The 12,156-nt window shown below is 44.9% G+C and overlaps 6 non-coding genes across 6 annotated transcripts; all 6 read left to right on the top strand.

The window, feature by feature from the left end:
• The first annotated feature begins 233 nt into the window (after nucleotides 1-233).
• LOC141242995 (U2 spliceosomal RNA) lies at nucleotides 234-424 on the top strand. Its single transcript, XR_012307335.1, has one exon. It is a non-coding gene; the product is annotated as a U2 spliceosomal RNA (small nuclear RNA).
• Nucleotides 425-1,546: 1,122 nt separating this feature from the next.
• Nucleotides 1,547-1,737, top strand: LOC141242983 (U2 spliceosomal RNA). Its single transcript, XR_012307330.1, has one exon. It is a non-coding gene; the product is annotated as a U2 spliceosomal RNA (small nuclear RNA).
• Nucleotides 1,738-2,858: 1,121 nt separating this feature from the next.
• LOC141242962 (U2 spliceosomal RNA) lies at nucleotides 2,859-3,049 on the top strand. The gene has a single exon (XR_012307313.1). It is a non-coding gene; the product is annotated as a U2 spliceosomal RNA (small nuclear RNA).
• A 1,125-nt stretch (nucleotides 3,050-4,174) lies between these two features.
• Nucleotides 4,175-4,365, top strand: LOC141242971 (U2 spliceosomal RNA). Its single transcript, XR_012307322.1, has one exon. It is a non-coding gene; the product is annotated as a U2 spliceosomal RNA (small nuclear RNA).
• A 1,120-nt stretch (nucleotides 4,366-5,485) lies between these two features.
• LOC141242959 (U2 spliceosomal RNA) lies at nucleotides 5,486-5,676 on the top strand. Its single transcript, XR_012307311.1, has one exon. It is a non-coding gene; the product is annotated as a U2 spliceosomal RNA (small nuclear RNA).
• A 1,126-nt stretch (nucleotides 5,677-6,802) lies between these two features.
• LOC141242960 (U2 spliceosomal RNA) lies at nucleotides 6,803-6,993 on the top strand. The gene has a single exon (XR_012307312.1). It is a non-coding gene; the product is annotated as a U2 spliceosomal RNA (small nuclear RNA).
• The last annotated feature ends 5,163 nt before the right edge of the window (nucleotides 6,994-12,156 follow it).

Genomic DNA, 12,156 nt, shown 5'->3' with positions numbered 1-12,156 from the left:
CGGTGTTGAGGCGGGTGGGAACATCCGGGGGTTGAGGGTACTGTGCTAAAAGAGGTGGAGTTATGCAGATCTAAAACGCGTGGATTGCAGCAGCAGCAAGCCGAAAAGTGCAGGCATGTGAGGGATCTAGAGGTTGACAGCATGTCTTCTTAACGGGAGTCCAGGTGGCCATCTCCACAAATGGACTTTTCAGAATCCTTGGGTGGCACCGTAGTCGGAAACCAATTCTGGTTATCGCTTCTCGGCCTTTTGGCTAAGATCAAGTGTAGTATCTGTTCTTATCAGTTTAATATCTGATACGTCCCCTATCTGGGGACCATATATTAAATGGATTTTTAGAACAGGGAGATGGAAAAAGAGCTTGCTCTGTCCACTCCACGCATTGACCTGGTATTGCAGTATCTCCAGGACCGGTGCACCCCTTCTTTAATGCAGTTTCTAAAATCAGAAAGAATTGAATTCAATGCTTTTTGTTCATTTTGCTTGTTTGTCGGATTTTGGGATGGACTCTTTGGCTTTGCTTTTCTTCTCCTCATTGGATTTTTCATGTTAAAAGTTGCAGAAGCCAGATGACAAGCTCATTTTGGTTCAACTTCAGCAACTGTGCATTGCATTGCCATGTAATGTAATGTAATGCAATGCTATCTATCTAGCTCTCCCTCTATACTTCCTTTTGGATAAACAGACATATTAGGCAAGCATTTTGGAGCTGTCACCTAAATAACTACAGGTGGTGAGATAAGCTGCACAATATAATTGACCTTTCAGTATATTGTTGCACACACACCATCTATTTAGCAAATGCCCTTGTTATCAACAGCAGCCTTTTAAACTCACGTGAGCTAACAGGTATGTGAGCTGGTTACTCTGCTGCACTTAAAATTTCTTTTTTGGTTTGCTACAATGCCTTTTCTGAAACGTTGTCTCCCTCTGCTGGAACACTGACTTCTTTCATTTAATGCCTGCAGACTATAAAAGAGAAACCAACCCAAAAAGTTTGGTTGATTAGTCTGTGGCATTCTTTTAAACTGTTGCTTATGGCGGTCTCTGTGAGCTTCTCAGTGACATTCAGCCATCCAGGTATCCCGCCTGCAGTAGACGGAATGTGGCAATGGAACGCTGGCTGCGCGTGTCATAATAGGCTCTGAGCCTTTATATACCTGCGCACAGCAGCAGCCACCTTCAGTCTGCTGCTGGACAGCCAGCAGCAGCAGCAGCAGGAGAGGTAATTAATCAGCAACCCTCCTGCTAAGGGTAGACAGCTGCTCGTTCCACCCCCCACCCCCGCCTTAATTGGTTCTCCTCCCTTCCAACGGTGTTGCGGCGGGTGGGAACAGCCGGGGGTTGAGGGTACTGTGCTAAAAGAGGTGGAGTTATGCAGATCTAAATCGCGTGGATTGCAGCAGCAGCAAGCCGAAAAGTGCAGGCATGTGAGGGATCTAGAGGTTGACAGCATGTCTTCTTAACGGGAGTCCAGGTGGCCATCTCCACAAATGGACTTTTCAGAATCCTTGGGTGGCACCGTAGTCGGAAACCAATTCTGGTTATCGCTTCTCGGCCTTTTGGCTAAGATCAAGTGTAGTATCTGTTCTTATCAGTTTAATATCTGATACGTCCCCTATCTGGGGACCATATATTAAATGGATTTTTAGAACAGGGAGATGGAAAAAGAGCTTGCTCTGTCCACTCCACGCATTGACCTGGTATTGCAGTATCTCCAGGACCGGTGCACCCCTTCTTTAATGCAGTTTCTAAAATCAGAAAGAATTGAATTCAATGCTTTTTGTTCATTTTGCTTGTTTGTCGGATTTTGGGATGGACTCTTTGGCTTTGCTTTTCTTCTCCTCATTGGATTTTTCATGTTAAAAGTTGCAGAAGCCAGATGACAAGCTCATTTTGGTTCAACTTCAGCAACTGTGCATTGCATTGCCATGTAATGTAATGTAATGCAATGCTATCTATCTAGCTCTCCCTCTATACTTCCTTTTGGATAAACAGACATATTAGGCAAGCATTTTGGAGCTTTCACCTAAATAACTACAGGTGGTGAGATAAGCTGCACAATATAATTGACCTTTCAGTATATTGTTGCACACACACCATCTATTTAGCAAATGCCCTTGTTATCAACAGCAGCCTTTTAAACTCACCTGAGCTAACAGGTATGTGAGCTGGTTACTCTGCTGCGCTTAAAATTTCTTTTTTGGTTTGCTACAATGCCTTTTCTGAAACGTTGTCTCCCTCTGCTGGAACACTGACTTCTTTCATTTAATGCCTGCAGACTATAAAAGAGAAACCAACCCAAAAAGTTTGGTTGATTAGTCTGTGGCATTCTTTTAAACTGTTGCTTATGGCGGTCTCTGTGAGCTTCTCAGTGACATTCAGCCATCCAGGTATCCCGCCTGCAGTAGACGGAATGTGGCAATGGAACGCTGGCTGCGCGTGTCATAATAGGCTCTGAGCCTTTATATACCTGCGCACAGCAGCAGCCACCTTCAGTCTGCTGCTGGACAGCCAGCAGCAGCAGCAGCAGGAGAGGTAATTAATCAGCAACCCTCCTGCTAAGGGTAGACAGCTGCTCGTTCCACCCCCCCCCCCGCCTTAATTGGTTCTCCTCCCTTCCAACGGTGTTGAGGCGGGTGGGAACAGCCGGGGGTTGAGGGTACTGTGCTAAAAGAGGTGGAGTTATGCAGATCTAAAACGCGTGGATTGCAGCAGCAGCAAGCCGAAAAGTGCAGGCATGTGAGGGATCTAGAGGTTGACAGCATGTCTTCTTAACGGGAGTCCAGGTGGCCATCTCCACAAATGGACTTTTCAGAATCCTTGGGTGGCACCGTAGTCGGAAACCAATTCTGGTTATCGCTTCTCGGCCTTTTGGCTAAGATCAAGTGTAGTATCTGTTCTTATCAGTTTAATATCTGATACGTCCCCTATCTGGGGACCATATATTAAATGGATTTTTAGAACAGGGAGATGGAAAAAGAGCTTGCTGTGTCCACTCCACGCATTGACCTGGTATTGCAGTATCTCCAGGACCGGTGCACCCCTTCTTTAATGCAGTTTCTAAAATCAGAAAGAATTGAATTCAATGCTTTTTGTTCATTTTGCTTGTTTGTCGGATTTTGGGATGGACTCTTTGGCTTTGCTTTTCTTCTCCTCATTGGATTTTTCATGTTAAAAGTTGCAGAAGCCAGATGACAAGCTCATTTTGGTTCAACTTCAGCAACTGTGCATTGCATTGCCATGTAATGTAATGTAATGCAATGCTATCTATCTAGCTCTCCCTCTATACTTCCTTTTGGATAAACAGACATATTAGGCAAGCATTTTGGAGCTTTCACCTAAATAACTACAGGTGGTGAGATAAGCTGCACAATATAATTGACCTTTCAGTATATTGTTGCACACACACCATCTATTTAGCAAATGCCCTTGTTATCAACAGCAGCCTTTTAAACTCACCTGAGCTAACAGGTATGTGAGCTGGTTACTCTGCTGCGCTTAAAATTTCTTTTTTGGTTGGCTACAATGCCTTTTCTGAAACGTTGTCTCCCTCTGCTGGAACACTGACTTCTTTCATTTAATGCCTGCAGACTATAAAAGAGAAACCAACCCAAAAAGTTTGGTTGATTAGTCTGTGGCATTCTTTTAAACTGTTGCTTATGGCGGTCTCTGTGAGCTTCTCAGTGACATTCAGCCATCCAGGTATCCCGCCTGCAGTAGACGGAATGTGGCAATGGAACGCTGGCTGCGCGTGTCATAATAGGCTCTGAGCCTTTATATACCTGCGCACAGCAGCAGCCACCTTCAGTCTGCTGCTGGACAGCCAGCAGCAGCAGCAGCAGGAGAGGTAATTAATCAGCAACCCTCCTGCTAAGGGTAGACAGCTGCTCGTTCCACCCCCCCCCCCCCCCGCCTTAATTGGTTCTCCTCCCTTCCAACGGTGTTGAGGCGGGTGGGAACAGCCGGGGGTTGAGGGTACTGTGCTAAAAGAGGTGGAGTTATGCAGATCTAAAACGCGTGGATTGCAGCAGCAGCAAGCCGAAAAGTGCAGGCATGTGAGGGATCTAGAGGTTGACAGCATGTCTTCTTAACGGGAGTCCAGGTGGCCATCTCCACAAATGGACTTTTCAGAATCCTTGGGTGGCACCGTAGTCGGAAACCAATTCTGGTTATCGCTTCTCGGCCTTTTGGCTAAGATCAAGTGTAGTATCTGTTCTTATCAGTTTAATATCTGATACGTCCCCTATCTGGGGACCATATATTAAATGGATTTTTAGAACAGGGAGATGGAAAAAGAGCTTGCTCTGTCCACTCCACGCATTGACCTGGTATTGCAGTATCTCCAGGACCGGTGCACCCCTTCTTTAATGCAGTTTCTAAAATCAGAAAGAATTGAATTCAATGCTTTTTGTTCATTTTGCTTGTTTGTCGGATTTTGGGATGGACTCTTTGGCTTTGCTTTTCTTCTCCTCATTGGATTTTTCATGTTAAAAGTTGCAGAAGCCAGATGACAAGCTCATTTTGGTTCAACTTCAGCAACTGTGCATTGCATTGCCATGTAATGTAATGTAATGCAATGCTATCTATCTAGCTCTCCCTCTATACTTCCTTTTGGATAAACAGACATATTAGGCAAGCATTTTGGAGCTTTCACCTAAATAACTACAGGTGGTGAGATAAGCTGCACAATATAATTGACCTTTCAGTATATTGTTGCACACACACCATCTATTTAGCAAATGCCCTTGTTATCAACAGCAGCCTTTTAAACTCACCTGAGCTAACAGGTATGTGAGCTGGTTACTCTGCTGCGCTTAAAATTTCTTTTTTGGTATGCTACAATGCCTTTTCTGAAACGTTGTCTCCCTCTGCTGGAACACTGACTTCTTTCATTTAATGCCTGCAGACTATAAAAGAGAAACCAACCCAAAAAGTTTGGTTGATTAGTCTGTGGCATTCTTTTAAACTGTTGCTTATGGCGGTCTCTGTGAGCTTCTCAGTGACATTCAGCCATCCAGGTATCCCGCCTGCAGTAGACGGAATGTGGCAATGGAACGCTGGCTGCGCGTGTCATAATAGGCTCTGAGCCTTTATATACCTGCGCACAGCAGCAGCCACCTTCAGTCTGCTGCTGGACAGCCAGCAGCAGCAGCAGCAGGAGAGGTAATTAATCAGCAACCCTCCTGCTAAGGGTAGACAGCTGCTCGTTCCACCCCCCCCCCGCCTTAATTGGTTCTCCTCCCTTCCAACGGTGTTGAGGCGGGTGGGAACAGCCGGGGGTTGAGGGTACTGTGCTAAAAGAGGTGGAGTTATGCAGATCTAAAACGCGTGGATTGCAGCAGCAGCAAGCCGAAAAGTGCAGGCATGTGAGGGATCTAGAGGTTGACAGCATGTCTTCTTAACGGGAGTCCAGGTGGCCATCTCCACAAATGGACTTTTCAGAATCCTTGGGTGGCACCGTAGTCGGAAACCAATTCTGGTTATCGCTTCTCGGCCTTTTGGCTAAGATCAAGTGTAGTATCTGTTCTTATCAGTTTAATATCTGATACGTCCCCTATCTGGGGACCATATATTAAATGGATTTTTAGAACAGGGAGATGGAAAAAGAGCTTGCTCTGTCCACTCCACGCATTGACCTGGTATTGCAGTATCTCCAGGACCGGTGCACCCCTTCTTTAATGCAGTTTCTAAAATCAGAAAGAATTGAATTCAATGCTTTTTGTTCATTTTGCTTGTTTGTCGGATTTTGGGATGGACTCTTTGGCTTTGCTTTTCTTCTCCTCATTGGATTTTTCATGTTAAAAGTTGCAGAAGCCAGATGACAAGCTCATTTTGGTTCAACTTCAGCAACTGTGCATTGCATTGCCATGTAATGTAATGTAATGCAATGCTATCTATCTAGCTCTATATCTATACTTCCTTTTGGATAAACAGACATATTAGGCAAGCATTTTGGAGCTTTCACCTAAATTACTACAGGTGGTGAGATAAGCTGCACAATATAATTGACCTTTCAGTATATTGTTGCACACACACCATCTATTTAGCAAATGCCCTTGTTATCAACAGCAGCCTTTTAAACTCACCTGAGCTAACAGGTATGTGAGCTGGTTACTCTGCTGCGCTTAAAATTTCTATTTTGGTTTGCTACAATGCCTTTTCTGAAACGTTGTCTCCCTCTGCTGGAACACTGACTTCTTTCATTTAATGCCTGCAGACTATAAAAGAGAAACCAACCCAAAAAGTTTGGTTGATTAGTCTGTGGCATTCTTTTAAACTGTTGCTTATGGCGGTCTCTGTGAGCTTCTCAGTGACATTCAGCCATCCAGGTATCCCGCCTGCAGTAGACGGAATGTGGCAATGGAACGCTGGCTGCGCGTGTCATAATAGGCTCTGAGCCTTTATATACCTGCGCACAGCAGCAGCCACCTTCAGTCTGCTGCTGGACAGCCAGCAGCAGCAGCAGCAGGAGAGGTAATTAATCAGCAACCCTCCTGCTAAGGGTAGACAGCTGCTCGTTCCACCCCCCCCCCCCCCCCGCCTTAATTGGTTCTCCTCCCTTCCAACGGTGTTGAGGCGGGTGGGAACAGCCGGGGGTTGAGGGTACTGTGCTAAAAGAGGTGGAGTTATGCAGATCTAAAACGCGTGGATTGCAGCAGCAGCAAGCCGAAAAGTGCAGGCATGTGAGGGATCTAGAGGTTGACAGCATGTCTTCTTAACGGGAGTCCAGGTGGCCATCTCCACAAATGGACTTTTCAGAATCCTTGGGTGGCACCGTAGTCGGAAACCAATTCTGGTTATCGCTTCTCGGCCTTTTGGCTAAGATCAATTGTAGTATCTGTTCTTATCAGTTTAATATCTGATACGTCCCCTATCTGGGGACCATATATTAAATGGATTTTTAGAACAGGGAGATGGAAAAAGAGCTTGCTCTGTCCACTCCACGCATTGACCTGGTATTGCAGTATCTCCAGGACCGGTGCACCCCTTCTTTAATGCAGTTTCTAAAATCAGAAAGAATTGAATTCAATGTTTTTTGTTCATTTTGCTTGTTTGTCGGATTTTGGGATGGACTCTTTGGCTTTGCTTTTCTTCTCCTCATTGGATTTTTCATGTTAAAAGTTGCAGAAGCCAGATGACAAGCTCATTTTGGTTCAACTTCAGCAACTGTGCATTGCATTGCCATGTAATGTAATGTAATGCAATGCTATCTATCTAGCTCTCCCTCTATACTTCCTTTTGGATAAACAGACATATTAGGCAAGCATTTTGGAGCTTTCACCTAAATAACTACAGGTGGTGAGATAAGCTGCACAATATAATTGACCTTTCAGTATATTGCTGCACACACACCATCTATTTAGCAAATGCCCTTGTTATCAACAGCAGCCTTTTAAACTCACCTGAGCTAATAGGTATGTGAGCTGGTTACTCTGCTGCGCCTAAAATTTCTTTTTTGGTTTGCTACAATGCCTTTTCTGAAACGTTGTCTCCCTCTGCTGGAACACTGACTTCTTTCATTTAATGCCTGCAGACTATAAAAGAGAAACCAACCCAAAAAGTTTGGTTGATTAGTCTGTGGCATTCTTTTAAACTGTTGCTTATGGCGGTCTCTGTGAGCTTCTCAGTGACATTCAGCCATCCAGGTATCCCGCCTGCAGTAGACGGAATGTGGCAATGGAACGCTGGCTGCGCGTGTCATAATAGGCTCTGAGCCTTTATATACCTGCGCACAGCAGCAGCCACCTTCAGTCTGCTGCTGGACAGCCAGCAGCAGCAGCAGCAGGAGAGGTAATTAATCAGCAACCCTCCTGCTAAGGGTAGACAGCTGCTCGTTCCACCCCCCCCCCCCGCCTTAATTGGTTCTCCTCCCTTCCAACGGTGTTGAGGCGGGTGGGAACAGCCGGGGGTTGAGGGTACTGTGCTAAAAGAGGTGGAGTTATGCAGATCTAAAACGCGTGGATTGCAGCAGCAGCAAGCCGAAAAGTGCAGGCATGTGAGGGATCTAGAGGTTGACAGCATGTCTTCTTAACGGGAGTCCAGGTGGCCATCTCCACAAATGGACTTTTCAGAATCCTTGGGTGGCACCGTAGTCGGAAACCAATTCTGGTTATCGCTTCTCGGCCTTTTGGCTAGGATCAGGTACAGTGATCTAACGGTTGCTGCCTTGGTCTCGGCTAGGAGGTGCCTGGGGTACCCGACTTGTTGTCCTTGGGGGATCGCTCTCTCTTAACGGAGGGAGCTTCACCCCCTTGCAGCTATTGGCAGGTCGGCTTAGTCCCCGGACAACGGGGAGCGATCGCGTCTTGTCTTCGGGGCGACCCGAGGAAATAAGGGCGTTTTCCTTTGCTGAGCTTTATCGCTTAGTGGGCTGTGTAAGTTCTTGGGGTACCCCTCCCTCGGTCTTGGGTTTGTTCCTGCTTTTGTGGGATTCATTCCCTTGTTACTATTGGGGGAGGGCTTAGTCCCTGAGGGACGAAAATGCCTTTTTCTTTTGGATTTGCGGTGGGGGAGACTCCACTGCGACAGTCCATTAGAATCATGGTGGATGAATGCCAGCGCCATGAGAAGAATCTGCAGTACATCGTGCATGAGATTCTTTTTGGGTTCTTCCACCTGGAGCGAGATAAGATCCTGTGTCTTTACGATCAGGAATTCCGTGGGCGATATACCATTTCCTTTATGGCTAAATCATGCTGTGATAATATCCATGCAGCACTGATGGTTGCGGACAAGGACGATGAGAGACTGAACGGGCTGAGCTTTGACTTCCTGTACGGTGAAGAGGAAGTACCCTTGGTGATCTTCATGTACAGCCCATTCGTCTCTGAGGGCGATATCGAAACCTTTTTGAAGCGTTACTGCAAGTCAGTGCGCTTCTCACATGATATCCTCAACTCCCAGCGCTTCTGGAATGGGAAGAGGAAATACCTGGTGAAGTTCCATCCAGATCAGAGCGGCATTGGTGGTCTTCACCACCCGCCTGCTAATTTTGCCATTGGTAATGTCAGGGGATTCCTACGCTACCCAGGAATGCCCCTTCAATGCCGGAATTGTCATGAATATGGGCATACACGAGAAAATTGTACAAGGGCTCATGTAGTCTTTTGCAACAAGTGCGGTAAGAGTGGGCACACCTCCGCTACGTGTGACTCTGAGATCGTATGTAACCTATGTGGGAAGGCAGGTCACGCCTTCAGGAATTGTCCGAGCAAAAAGTCAAAAACATATGACATGTTTAAGTCAGGTTAACTGACTATCTAAGAATACTTCGGAGGGAGTATTACTACACCTGCCCCTGGACCTGGGTTGGCGCACGCTGACGGGTCCGGACCAAATCCTTCAACGGCTCCGCCAGAGGGCCCGCTGGTAGTTCCACAGAAGGACGGTCGTAGGGGCTCCATAAGATTAACCGAGGGTTCGCTCTCTGTGGAATTGATCGATGTTCTGGCTCTAGATGTTGCCGTATCTCAGAGTCAAGAGGAAGGGTCCTCATCCAGCATGAATGCACCACCGGCATTATGTGGAACTGAGGAGACCTCTAGTACCCCGATTAAGCAAGCACCCAGATTCGCCACACCATCATCGGTGATCTTGAGTAAGGGCAAAAAGGGTACGCTCCTTAATCGATCAACCAGTGTGTCGGAAAGAGAGACCTCTAGGGCGCGAAGTAAAAAGGACCCGGCTAAGACCCAGTCGAGCCCTGGTCCTCGAACCAGAAGTCGCAGTAGTTCCGTGACCAGACCAGAGGACAAGACGACCCAGAGGGATGACACCCGTTCCATAGACCAGACCGCCATGAGGACTGCAGATGCACAGGACTTGGAAAAGATGGACAGCTCCCAGCCTCTGAAAAGGCAACGGGAGGACGTAAAGCAACCTGATATCCAAAGAAAACACGGATGTCGAGGTCCAGATGAGGAGCCAAAAGTGGATGATGCCTTTTTGCCTGCTTCAGATCCCGGTAATATTAAACAAATCCTGACCCCTGGAGATGCGGAGGAGGAGGTGCCGTGTATTGACTTCTTCCCATCTTCAGATCCTGATTCTTCTTAATGTCTGTTCCTCTTAAAATCTCCTCACTAAATGTGAGGTCCCTAAAGAGCCTTACACGTAGGGCTGCTTTATTTTCTTATTTAGAGACATTGGACTTTGATTTCTGCTTTCTACAAGAATGTGGTATACAGAGTAATTTAAATTATAAGGACTTAAAAGAAGACTGGAAACTGGGCGCTTCTGTGTGGTCCGGTGCTAATGACTGTCGTGCTGCCGGAGTTGGACTACTTTGCCGTGGACATTCTACCATCATTCAATCTGTGACTGAAATTATACCTGGCAGAGCTATTTTAATACATCTTGTTTTTAATGGACTTTCTTTACGTTTATTAAATGTGTACGCTCCTCCTGGGAAGCAGGAAAGGGCGGATTTACTTGAAATATTGCCATTATTTTGTGTTGGGTCAACCCCCCTGCTAGTGGGAGGAGATTTTAATTGTTTACGTGATGGGGAATCACGGCAGGGTGGGGATGTGAATCGTAAAGACCGTACCTCCTATTTGTTGAAAAGTTTAATTGATGATTTTAGATTACAGGACTGCTGGAAGGAGCTCTTGCCGGCGGATCCAGGTGTTACATGGTCCAATGGAAGAGTTTCTTCTAGAATTGATTTCATATTTGCTTCTACTGCCTTTAAACCTTGTAAATGTTTTCTTTTATCTAATTTATTCTCTGATCATAAAGTTTTATCTGTGTTTTTAGAGTTAGCAGGGGAACAAAATACCTCAAGAGGCCCATGGAGATTAAATACAACTCTCCTAGAGGATATTGATATTCAAAAGAGGTTTGTGCAGGCCTACCAGTGCTGGCAATCAAAGAGAGACCCCCGCGCCTCGATGCTGGATTGGTGGGAGAGCATTAAACCTAAGATTAAATTATTTTTTATTAAGGCAGGGAAAATGAAAGCAAAAAAGAAAAAGCAGTGGTTTTATGTTTTTAATATGAGATTACAAGTACTCTTTAAACTAAAAGAAGTTGGTATTGATGTGGATGATGATATTGCAAATCTTAAGTCTGAAATAAAAAATGCTCTTAATGAAAAAGGAAAACAAATAATTTTTAACTCCCATGTACATCACCTGGAGGAAGGAGAGAAATGCTCCCAATTCTTCTTCAAAAAGGTAATGGGGAGGAGGGATGCAATCCTAAATCTTGAAGGTGAAAATGATATTAAGGGTATGTTAGGAAAAGCTTTTAATTTTTATCAACTTCTTTTTAACACTAAAGTTATAGATCCATCCTTTTTAGAGTATGCTATTAATTCCCTTGATTTTAAGTTAGATATTTTAGACCAGGGTATTTTATCTAGGGATCTCACCAGTGAGGAACTTTTACAGATTTTTAAAAGTTTCTCCAGTGGGAAAGCCCCTGGGGAAGACGGTCTACCGATTGAGTTTTATCTGACTTTTTGGGGAATTTTAAAGAACGATATGTTTTTATTGTTTAAAGAAGCTTTTAATACTAATAAATTACCCCCATCTTGGAGGAGAGGTCTGGTATCTTTAATATATAAAAAAGGGGATAGGAGCCAACTTAAAAACTGGCGGCCTATTACGCTTTTAAACCTTGATTATAAAATTTTAGCTAAACTTATTGCAGTCCGTTTAAAACCCTTTATAGCCAAATTAATTCACCCTAACCAGGTATGTGGTGTTCCCGGAAGAACCATAGCTGAGTCCCTCAACATAATTAGGGATACCATATGGTATTCAAAAGAGAGAAGTCAAAACCTTGCTATTTTATCCTTAGACTTTGAAAAAGCTTTTGACAGGGTATCGCATGAATTTCTTTTTATGGTTCTTAAAAAAATGGCGTTTCCAGAGAAAATTTTAACCCGCATTATGCTTTTATATCATTCTTGTTTTAGTCAAATTTCTGTAAATGGGTTTTTAACGAAGGGGGTTCCTCTATTATCAGGGGTGAAACAAGGGTGCCCTCTCTCACCACTGCTCTTTATCTATGTTATGGAACCACTATTAACCATACTGAGAAAAGATAAAGTAATTAAAGGGGTACCTATTCCCGGGAGTAGGGGTATGCAACTTAAAGCCCTAAGTTACATGGATGATGTTACCATACTATGTCCAGATTCCACAT

This window comes from Phyllobates terribilis, unplaced genomic scaffold, assembly GCF_046119375.1.
Source record: "Phyllobates terribilis strain yellow unplaced genomic scaffold, ASM4611937v1 Scaffold_1090__1_contigs__length_425415, whole genome shotgun sequence".
Lineage (NCBI taxonomy): Eukaryota > Metazoa > Chordata > Amphibia > Anura > Dendrobatidae > Phyllobates > Phyllobates terribilis.
The sequence above is the reverse complement of the archived record's forward strand: the minus strand, read 5'-3'. Positions and strand labels throughout refer to the sequence as shown.